Raw genomic sequence first — 11,774 nt, 5'->3', positions numbered from 1 at the left:
ATCAACTGTTTTTTTGTCCATCACTCAATAAACTACATGTATGTGTATTTAGCGTGACTTTTTTAACTGAAGTTTCAATAACATTCAGTGTACTGTAATTGTTGGACATTACAGTAATTTCAGTTGTTGTTAACTGCTGTAGCATTAGGAGTAGTTTTACTACAGTACAAGCATTAGGAGTACTATAAATGGAGTGCTTGGATTAGGAGTATCTTCCAGTTTCCTCTCTCTGTCTCTCTCACTCTCTCTCCCTCTCTCTAGATTTTTCTAGTGATGTCCTGTAGATATTTGTAGTGATCTCTTGTAGCTTCTGTAGCTTCTTCAGACTTGATTCACTAAATTCACTAAAGCATGGAGTAATTTTGGAGTAACATTTTTTTGTTAATCAAGATAAACTGAAACCTTTTCCTTTAATTAACTTAAACCTTTCCAATTCATTAAAACTATCTGAAACCATTTGTGTTAATTAATATTATCTCGGCAAGCATTTTTTGTTAATTAACTGAAACCATTTACTGTAGGACTTGCAAGCATATGTGCTTGCAAGCAGTAGCCCTTCTCTCTTCTTCTCATTTCTCTCATCTGAAGAAGTTAAAAACTTTATTTAATTAAAACTACTCCACACAAAATTAAATGAAACTTTTCAAACAAAAATGATCATATATATATGGAGTAAATTTTTAGTATAGTTCCAAGCACAATAAAGTTTTAGTAATGTTATGGAGTACTGAATTTTGCAATTTTGGTTCTCTGTAATTTTGCAATATTGCTTGCAGTCAGTATTGCTTTAATCTGTGAAAATTGGAGTAGCATTATTGCTTGCTCTGTAGTGCATTTTTGCTAGGGACCTGATACTCCATAGTGGTGCATTTTTACTGCAACCTAAACTGGAGTAAACTAGAGTAGGACCTGATACATTTAAGCCATTTGCTAGCATTTCTTGACTAAGAAAATTCCTAACAATTTCTGTAGATTTTCAAAATCCAGTTTTGTACCGCACACCGAAGCCCCAATAAAGAAAACTGCAATCTAAAACAGATGATCAATTTTCAGCCCTTGGATTAGTTTAGTATTTTTCACACACTTAGACACCCTTGCTTGCCATGTGTGTGAGAGAGATAGTGAGAGGAGACAAGAAGAAGGGGGTTAGGAAGGGACTTGGACCTTAGCAACAACACACTAACAGGTTCCATCCCAAAACACCTAGGCAATATCACAAACATCTCTCAATTGTTCCTTGACAATAACCAACTTTTTGGCGACATTCCTCGAGAATTAGATTATTTGGTCAACTTAGAGATCTTGTTCCTTGACAATAACCAACTTTTTGACCAATTTTTTTCCTATTTAGGGCGAAACACGGCCCACAACGATGAGGCCGGCGGTTCGGGCAAGGCATTCTGTGAGCTTTCCCGGGAGATGGAGGAAGAACCTCACCGCTATGAGGACGTCGCGGAAGACACCGATCCCGACTACACAACCCCTAGTGGCGTCAGGGATGACACCACTGATGGTGCCGCCGAGGATGCCACCACTGATGATGGCAGCGCACGCACAGATGGCAGCCAACCGAAGAGGCAACGGAAGGACCGGCGCCCGAGCGTGCTCGGCACCGTCAAGGAGGAATTTACTGAAGTGTCCTCCAGTGGGCAGCCAACGGCGCCCAAAGAATTAGTCAAGGGGTATGCGGGACAGCTCGGGTGCATTCTCCGGAGCACCGTCTCGATCAACACCAAGTACCTAAGGCATCGTGACCGAGGGAATTTGCGCAACATCCTCTTCACGAAGCTGCACGAACGATACAAGTTCCCCGGTGACTTCGCAAACACACGCCTCTCCGGGAATAAAGTGAACAGTGCCGCCCTCACGAAGATGAGCACGACCCTGGCTACTTAGAGAGCCGCGGTGAAGAGAAGGATTGAAAAAGGTGATAGTTATGAGAAGATCAAGGAGAAAAATCCTTCGATCAACGAAGCTGACTACCTGGAGTTCAAGATCAAGTGCGAGAGCAACGCAACCGCGGAATCAATTCAGTGGGGGAAAGATATGCAGGACTTGAACTTAGGGGTCCACAAACTCGGTCCCGACGGTTACAGAGTGGCGGAACCTATATGGGACAAGGAGATGCGGAGCGTGCCGAGCAAGGCCTACCGCCCCTCTTCGATAAATACCGTGACAAGAAGACCAGGAACTATGTCAGGGCCCGGTACAAGATTGACCCGGTAACCAAGGAGCTTACCACGGTCCGAAGACCAAGGCGCTTGAGCTTGTTCTGGTAAGGAATACCCCCCCCCCCGCGCGTAATTAGCTCCATATGGTTGCATTCTAATTAGTGAAGCCAATTTTCTAAATGATTCACGTTCCTTCCGCAGGAAACTGAAAGCAGTAGCGCGGGGTCGTCTCAGAGCTCCCCTTAGGACACCACTTTAAATAGGGCGTTGAACGTAATGAAACACAAGGATAAGCTCAGTAAGCCGACGTCATCTGGTCATGTGGCCGGCAAAGGCTTGTCCACGAAATGGTCGTAATACTATACCGCTGGGCGAAAGGAGAGAAAGACCAGCTCGAAAAGCCAGGAGCGCGAGGTTCAAGAACTCAAGGCACAAGTGGCGCGGATTCCGGAGATAGTCGAAGAGCAAGTGCGAGAGCAACTAGGAGCGACGATCACCGCCATTATGCCTACCTTGCTTGAGGGGCTGCAGGCGTGGATTGTGGGTGGCCAACAGGGGCCGCCCCCGATTCCCAGCTTCACGGGCAGCAACTCGCACAACACGCCGGCGGCGCCATTGGTGTCTCCGACGGAGGCGACATTGGTGTCTCCAGCGTCGGTGTCGGCATTGGAGCTTAATGCACCCGGGTGTGGGCAGAATACGCCGGCCGGCACCTCGACAGCAAGCGGCCCTCTGTCACTTGCATGCCAGCCGTTGGCGGTGCCTCAACATTAGCCGAGCTCGACGCCATCACGGTAACTAAGCCTCTCGGCCGATGACTTCATCTCCTTGCCTTTGACTGGGCATCCCTGACGCCCTACATGTTTTCGCAGGGTGCCGCCGATGTTCCATGCACTCTCCTGCACTTCATGGACGGCGAGTTGATCGATGTCGCCAAGGCCAGAATCGTTCAACCGGGCAACCGCCTGTTCCACGGTAATCCGATGCCACCCAACGTGTATAGGGTTCAACTGGTTCGGGTGCTGCAGGGCTACGACGACTTATTACCTCTGTATCGAACCCCTGGGGCCGACGAAGATGATGTGATGACCCTCAGCGCCTGGATAATCTGGTCCATGCTTTGGCCGAAGAGCCAGATTCGTTTGGGGGCGGGGGACACCACCTCACAGACAACACCACCAGTCGTGTCGGCGCCAAGCCATGGCAAGACCGCCGCAACGCTACCGCCGTTAGCTGATCCGGACATGCATATGGCACGGGATCCGGACGACGACGACGATACATTTACCAGGGTCGATAAGTACTTCAACGAACATGGGTACGGTGACGAATTCTTGGGGCCTCCTTCTCAAGAAACCAACCCTGCAAAAGACGATCGCGATCTAGCTGGTACCGCGGAGAAACCCAATTACAACAGGCGTCGTCTGGCGTTCAGTTCTCAGGAGACGCCTCTAGCTGCCACCTTCACCGAGCCTCAGATAGCCGAGGTGCGAAATATTATCAGCCCCAACACACTCAAGAAGGTGGTCTCTGAGCAGAACTCGATCCCATTACAGCAGAAGAAGAAGGGACGGAAAGAAAAAATAACAAGGGTGGGAGCCAGCCGGCACCGAGTACGATCCGTGCTCAGGATGGGCCACCTTCACTTAAGGATATCTGGAGGAGGGTGCATGTGGCGGGTAGGCCGATGCTACCGACTAATCTGCTCAATGCTGCAACCGGTGCTATGCGGAGTCTGCATGACAGTGTTCTTTCTTTGGAGAAGCGGCGTCTCTCCGAGAATGATGTGGCATACCCGGTTTTCGTGGCCAAGGTGCCAGAGGGCAAGGGCTTTGTCGATAACGCCATCGGGGGTATGATCGTCCTGCCTTTTGATGACATCTTCGCTATGTTTAACCTTCATCCGCTGCACTACACCTTCATTCGGCTATTTTCGCTAAGTATGGAGATGCGGATCATTAGAGGCAAGACCCCGAACATCGTGATAGTCGACCCATTCTACATGCGTGCCAAGATCTTGGGCAGCGCTGGGGACCGGCAAGTCGCAAGTTCATACCTCGAAGGCGTCATTCTGGCGAACCCAGATAAGGATAACTTCCTCATGCCTTACTTTCCCGAGTAAGTCATCCCCTCACCGCCCCGTAACATATGATTTCGTAGATTTCGATCGTTCTTTTTTTCTAACATTCCGTGTTTTGTGCAGTGACACACGTTGCATACTCATCCTCTTAATCCCGAACTATTCCATGGCCACGTATTTCAACTCGGACCGTCAGTCGAATAAAGACTACACAAATATTAAGAAAGTTCTTGATGATGTTCTCCCCGGCTATGCCAAATCTGGAGGCACCTTCAGGATGCCAATTTTTAGGTACGTCAAGCACGTGTTCACCCACATAACGACGTTCCCCTACGTCAAGCAGCCGCCAGGCGGTCAGAAGGATGCCTACTACACCCTCCATCACATGCGGGCGATCGTACGTGACCATAATCACCTTCTGCTACCAAATAGTCTCAAAGATTGGGCCGCACGCTTGTCAGCAATTGAGGACGCGGAGCTTAGACAAGAATTCTTTCGCATCCACTCGGAGTTTGCAAAAATCATCCATCAAGATGTCCTTCGTACCTCGGGGCAGTTCTACCTCAGATATCAACCGTCCAACAGTGAAATAGAAACAACGCTACAAATGCAGGCTGACAACGATCGCGATTTCATGACCATCACGAAAGACGACGACTTCATCCACGCTCCTGTCCCTGAGTCAAGTCGAAAGTAGTGATGCTATGTAGTTCTGAAATATCTATTAGCTCATGTTGTAATTAAACTTTAATGAATTTGTATGTCTCTTTGGTTTGGACAGTCGTTCAAGTTATATGTAATCGATGCTATTTATTAGTAGGACCATGAATCGTGCTATTAATGTGTTGCTTTTCTCTTCCGATCCTTTTGTTGCATACTTATATATTGCTTATGTATTGTCTGTGAATTGCTACTAACGGTTTGTTTGTCTAGTGCATAGAGATGCCGTCATATGTCGTGTACAAGGGTAAGGTTCCTGGAGTCTACGACGACTGGGAGAAGTGTCGGAGACAGGTTCATCGTTTCGGCGGTAATAGTTACAAAGGGTACACCACTAGGGCGGAGGCGGAAGCTAGATACGCGCGCTATCTAGCGGGAGAGAGGAGGGAGCGGAGGAGGAACCGGATGAAGACCAGTTTCATCGCGATGATGCTCATCGTGATGACCGCATCTCTCTTCTATGTGATGGTAGTTTAGATGATCGATATCGACTTGTAATGTGAAGACAAACTCGCTACTCGCGGTCTCGAGACTTGTAGTGTTCTAACTTTGTTCGGTATTTTGAATTCGGAGACTAATATGATGAATTGTATTCGGAGACTAATCTTTTATTGTATTTGATAAATCTATTGTTTATATGCTGTGCTGTCTATATTCTGTGCAGTAATATATTTTTAATCTGTGCAAATATAAAAAAAATCCTAATATTCATACTAGTGGCGCACCATACTGCACTTTAGTGACGCACTGCAATAAACACACTAGTGGCGCATTATCTAGAAGTGCGTCATTAGTAACTCAGAGCACAAGGTAAATATGACCTCCTGAGAGGTATAGTAATGACGCATTGGTGGACATAGTAATGGCGCATGGTATGGTGCGCCACTATTATCTGAAATACTAGTGACGCATCAAAGTTGCGTCATTACTATTTGTTACTAGTGACATGTTAATAATGGCGCACCTATAGTGCGTTATTAATAGCAAAAACAGGTACGCTACTAACAGCCCTTTTCCTAATAATGCGGTGCTAGCGGCAACGGCGCATGTCGGTGTCGTTTCCCTCCCTGGAGATTGTATTCTGACTTTGGGGCTAATTGTTCACGACCGGCGTACAAAACTGTTTGAGCTACTAGCACAAACTCTGAAGCAAGAGATTGTACCAGCAACAAGTTGATCTACAGTATTTGCAAAAAAAAACAAGTTGATCTACAGAGTATGGCGCCGCAGCGAGGTCGTCAGAGCGTGGGTTCTTCGTAGAAGGAGGCGCGTCAGCGGGCGGGCGGGCGCATGGGTGGACAACGGGACGGGATACCCGGCCGGACCGGAGCGTACGTATGGAATCTCTTGGTGATGGGGGCCTTGCGGCGGCCGTCGGTTGGCTGGCGTGGAGCCCCGGCACACCGTACGTACTCCTCATGAAAGAACATGACGCACGCCGAAAGCGAGAGGCGGGAAATGCGACAAGCTAGCGCGAGCCATCACGATCCAGCAGTAAATTACCCTTCGCGGTTACACGAGGCAGAACACATTCACCATCTCGGACCTGCCGGTTTAACCAGTGGCCGGCGTAAATTTTTGACATGAAACGCTGCAGTTCTTTTTACATGAGTTCTGCTCTGCCGAATCCTTGCCAAACTCTTTTCATGTGAATATGATGTGCTCCGAAGAGGGCATTATAGTTGTGTTTGGCAAAGTCTGCAGGACGTACATGCAGTGCGTTATCTCTGCAGTTTGTGATAAGTAGGTTGAAGCTGCTGCGTGACTTATCACATATTCACTTGCAAGTGGTTACCTGTAGCAGTTCTCTGTACGTTTCCATTTTCGCGTGTACACGTCGCCTTCAGCTCGCTCGCAAAAAAGAAAATGATGTCGCTTTCAGCTCAGAAGCACAAGCTTTGCCGTACTATACACAAAAGAAAGAATAATACATACATACTGCTACTCGATATCGATATTAAAATGCAATAGTAATGGTCGTCACGATAGCTTTCACTGCCGCTTGTGCTGGGCCCACACGCAGGAGTGATTGCTCATCGAGTCGCTGGTACGAAATTGCAATGGCAATAGAAATTGTCGACCATGTGGACCCCGGGCACTTGATGCTGCGGCTTATCTGCTGGTAGAGAGTAGTAGCATGGCGATGGCAACAAGCACCAACTAAGACTTGGATTGCTGGAGCCAACGTGGCCTACATCGAATTTATCTACTAGCCGGCTCATCACAATCACCGAACATCCTGATTACTACACAAACCAGAAGAATGCCCATGCGGTGTAACGAAGCCACGTTAACTTTAAGAGTTTAATATTAATATCTCATACATATCAAATGACATTAGCAATTCTTTTACCATCAAATCCTCACACACACACTATTTCCCTCCCTCTTCCTCACTCTCTCTCTCCCTCTCCCTCTCTCTCTAACACACACACACACACATTCATCTTATTGGATACAGGACCATAATTCATCTATTTCACACACACATGCGTGCATAACAATACGGATTATGTGTATTATATTTGCCACCACAACTTAGGGAATTAATTTCATGTAAATCGACCAGCCTCAGCTCCAAGAATACGTGGAGGAGCTGGCCCGGGTCGGTGTCGGCGCCGTCCGACGCGGACCACGGGCTCGCTTCCAAGTGCGTCTGCACGCTGGCCACCCACGCCGGGTCCTTCAAGTGCCGCTTCCACCGCACCAACTCCCAGAGCCACGGCCACGGTCAGGGCCAGGGAAACCGCCCTTCTTCCGCCCCTTCACCGGCCACGGCCAACGCGGTGCCGCGGCACCCGGCCTCGCCGTCCTCGTCCTCCGGCACCGTCGCGACCCAGTGACGCAACCCAAGCATCGTACTCGAGAATCAAGAATGCTCGACAACGGAGAGGGAAGGGAAGATCATATACATGTCATAAGAAAGGGAGTTTATTTACTGCTCCCTCGATGTATTGTTTCCTTTGTTTGAAGATTGATTACCATGCGTGAGTTAAGGTAAGGTTAATATGATTGAGCGATTTTTCTGAAAATTAATTATTTGTTTTCTAATTAATGTGATTGAGTGATTTAAGGTAAGGTTAATTAATTTAGATTTGATCTTTAGAGATTGTTCGTGATTGATTGTACATTATTAAATAATTTGCACCAGTATGGAAAGTTCTGATCTGTTCAGATTTCTTTTGTTGTGTCAGAGGGTGACGCAAAAATAAACCGATGAAGTGGGGAGAGGGGACGAAAAAAAACCCAGCGAAGGTGGGAGGAGGTACCAAAAAACCTATGGGAGATGGGACGAAAACCTAGTAGAATGCCCGTGCGTTGCTACGGGCTTTTAAAATATTTTCCTTGAATTATGTGAACATCATTGAACTTACTCATCGAAATACCGGTTGGAAATAAATGTTGCCATAAACATTTATCGTAATTCTAGCCGGTTTGCTTTATTTTGAGTGCGTCGTTGTTGTGGGATATCATCACTTGCACATCTTTTTGTTGTATAAAACATGGTGAATTTTTGTCCCCTTCCTCGCCCCAAAAACCCTCTTAATGGGTTTCTTTTTGAACCCCGACATAATCCATCTCCATCTCTCTCATATTCTACAAAATTAAATATATATAGAAATATACCTTTTGAGTATTATATCATGTCCAACATACATACAAAGAAGAACAATTATTTGCATGCACCTCTTTTGGTTGTGTAAAACTCGTTGAATTCTTAGCCCCCTCCATCATCGTTACATCAGGGTCTTTGTCAGTCGACATCTCCGAAGCACAATCAAATCCATCAGTTTTTATGACCTACAAAGGTATTCTAATATAAACAAAGATTAGAATAATTTTTTTATGATGGTGGTATGGAAAATATATGTTCATTGGACAAATACTAGAAATGAGCAGTTTCTAGTAGATTGAGTGGCATCCCAATTTTAATAATTTTAGGCTCACCTCTAAATCACATGTTGATGGTTATTCTCACGAATATCTACTATTTAGGGATGTGGTATATTGCCCATAAAAACTATGTTACATTTCTCCATGAGCAAAGAACGGATTTCCCCTTTATATAATGATAGCTGGTCATCCGTAATTTCTTGGATATTTTTAAGTAATTTATTGAGAAAATATTTTATGCTAACCCTCACCTTATCTCCCTTCCTTTCCTCCCATATCGAGACATGCATGTGTTTCTGCTTGGCCGCTTCACCTCACCGCCGCCTTCATCTCCTTATACAAATGTCGTATCCGCCGCCTTCTGCCAGCTGTAGAAGAGCGTGTTCGATTCTTGAACCTACAAAATATAAAATGCTGAGGTCAATAAATATGAATTTCTCTTGTCCCTAGTACTATATTTTTATACATGCTTATTGCATAACCAACCTGTGTGTCGTAGTGTACTGTGGACTTGCTAAGCTGCTCGACCTTGAGCTTGTCAGTTTGGCAGAGCACGTTCTTCGTCTTAACCTCCATCTGCAGCTCGGCATCGCGGATGGTGACAGCCTTGGCGGCCTCAACCTCGGCGACCTTGGCCTGCCAGTCCCAGCCTTCCCCTTCATGGCGAGGTCGGTCATTGAGGCGGCATTGTCGGCCTTCCTAGTGTTCTCAAACACCCGCACCTCCGCCTTGACCTTGGCCTTCTCCTTGAGCGCCTCGCCCTGCTGCCACACAGAGAGCACCTTGTTCTCGGCGTCCACCTTAGCGGCGTTCTGGCACGTGAGGCCATCCCGCTCCACAAACATCCACCTTGCCCTGCTCGCTGCCTCCTGTTGTGTATTCTCGCCAAGGTAGGAGAAGTACTCATGCCCCGGCACGTCCACCAGCTGCTTCACGGTGGCATTGTAGATGAAGAGGCCGAATTGGTCCAGCTCCTTCTGCACGCTGCTGAACACCTCCTGCTTGAACTTTTTGGTGCAGGTGAAAATCTCGTCCATGGTTAGCTGCGCCACCAGCATCCGGGTCTCACCCTCAATCAGCCCTTTAACCCTTCACCATGCCCTGCCCGTGGCTCCTACCATACGAGTGCAACATCGCGATCAACTTCACGTGGAGTAGGAGCTTCGCTTCGACGGTGGGCAGGGCTGGACGTACCGCTCGTGGCTCAATTGGTTTTTGACACACTGGTCCTGGCTTCTTAGAGAAAATGGATGATCTGGTCTGCTAAAATCGGCCTGGAAAATTGTCGGTCCGATCCGGTCTGGTCTTCAACCGGTCCGACTAAGAGGACTGAGAAAAAATGTCACTGCCGCCGCTATTTTTTTCTCAGCGTGCCCACCAGCAGCCCCCGGGTAAACTACCATGTCCCCAAGCTTCCCCTCTCCTTCTTTTCTTCCCTCCCCATGCACCATAGACTCTCGCCGCCGCTGTCGTGCATGCACCACTGACGATCTCGAGTTCTCAACTTGGCACTGGCAGCATTTTAGCTGCGGGTTTCGCTGCCATGGCAGCGACCGTTTTAGCACAGCACACATGCAGGCCATCAACTGGGGGAAACGGTCGATTGGGTGTGAACTTCGGATCGTGCGAGAATCGCTCAGCCGTGATTTCCGCGTGAGATTTAATAGCCTCCTCCTATAATCACGCACCATGATCCTACGCTTCCGTTTTCTTTGTTGAAGCATATGTTCGGGTCCACCTGCCGCCACGTGATTCTCTCTCTCCCATTGCTCTTTCCGTAACAACCTTTCCTTATCGTCTGCGTATTTATCGCGAGTAAAGGATTAGCAAGGTCAGCTCAGGACTTAGTTGGGTTACTAGCCTCACCTGCCTGTATATATCTCGTATAAATGTATACCTCTATAACTGAATATGACTGCTTTCAGTCGTGTTGGTGTGTTCCAAAAATCACGGCACCATTTGACAACAAACTGAACGTCATGTTTTTTTCATGGTTAATCCGCTAATTATGGCAAGGCCCGAACACAAAAAAACATGGGCTCATGCAAAAAACTGCTACGGAAGGTTCATGGCTAATAGCCGCACACTTGCCGCGGCACATCACCGACCTCATCGCTGGCGCTCCCGCATGTCCACCACCTCACCACAGCACCCGCACACGCAGCCCACCTCGCCGCAACGGACCTATCAAACTTGTTTTACATGATCTCAGTTTATGTAATCAATTAATTATGTGATCTCTGTTGTATGTTCTTTCTCTATTCCAAAATTCCACTCACGCGAGTAAGAAGTATTTCCCATCTTATGCAAGTAGTTCAGTGCATAAATATGCTACTCGTTCGTAATTGCAACCTGAACAAAGTAAAAAAAATCGGTTCGGTGCATGGATGGATTGATGGGAACACACTGTCTAATGAAAAGGATAAGAATCACATTGGCATGCATAGGTGATCTGAAATTTTAAAAATATAGCATCTACATCTGCGCATCATGAGGAACAATTCCAGAGAAAAAATTGATCCAGTCAAGTGTATCTTTGGATATTTCATTATCCACTTAGGCCATATTAGTATTACTTCCCACGTGGTGCACATCATCCTGATGCATGGGTGTGCCGCGGCCCTTACATTGCAAATGTTATTATTGCAGGAAGAGCACACATTCATAAGCTAACGGTTTCACAATGCGTTCTTGCTGATAGTAATTGAACCAAATGAAACGATGGACAAGCAGATTGATTAAGGAACTCTTGGTAATACTTCATGCCGTAAGCATTGGCTCAAAAAGTTAATTTGTAAGTAACAAAAAAAGGCCTAGAAGAATAGTTCTACCTAAATAAAGTTTACTGCTGCACATGAGCAGATCCACACGAAGAAGAGGGGAGATGGAGCAGGCCGGTAACCAGGGGA

The 11,774-nt window shown here is 46.9% G+C and overlaps 1 pseudogene; it reads right to left on the bottom strand.

The window, feature by feature from the left end:
* Positions 1 to 9,199: 9,199 nt before the first annotated feature.
* LOC147987112 (flotillin-like protein 2 pseudogene) lies at positions 9,200 to 9,923 on the bottom strand (annotated as a pseudogene).
* Positions 9,924 to 11,774: the final 1,851 nt, after the last annotated feature.

This window comes from Triticum urartu, chromosome 2A (assembly GCF_056163025.1).
Source record: "Triticum urartu cultivar PI428250 chromosome 2A, HENAU_Tu73, whole genome shotgun sequence".
Taxonomy (NCBI): Eukaryota; Viridiplantae; Streptophyta; class Magnoliopsida; order Poales; family Poaceae; genus Triticum; species Triticum urartu.
This window is presented reverse-complemented; position numbering and strand designations above follow the sequence as displayed.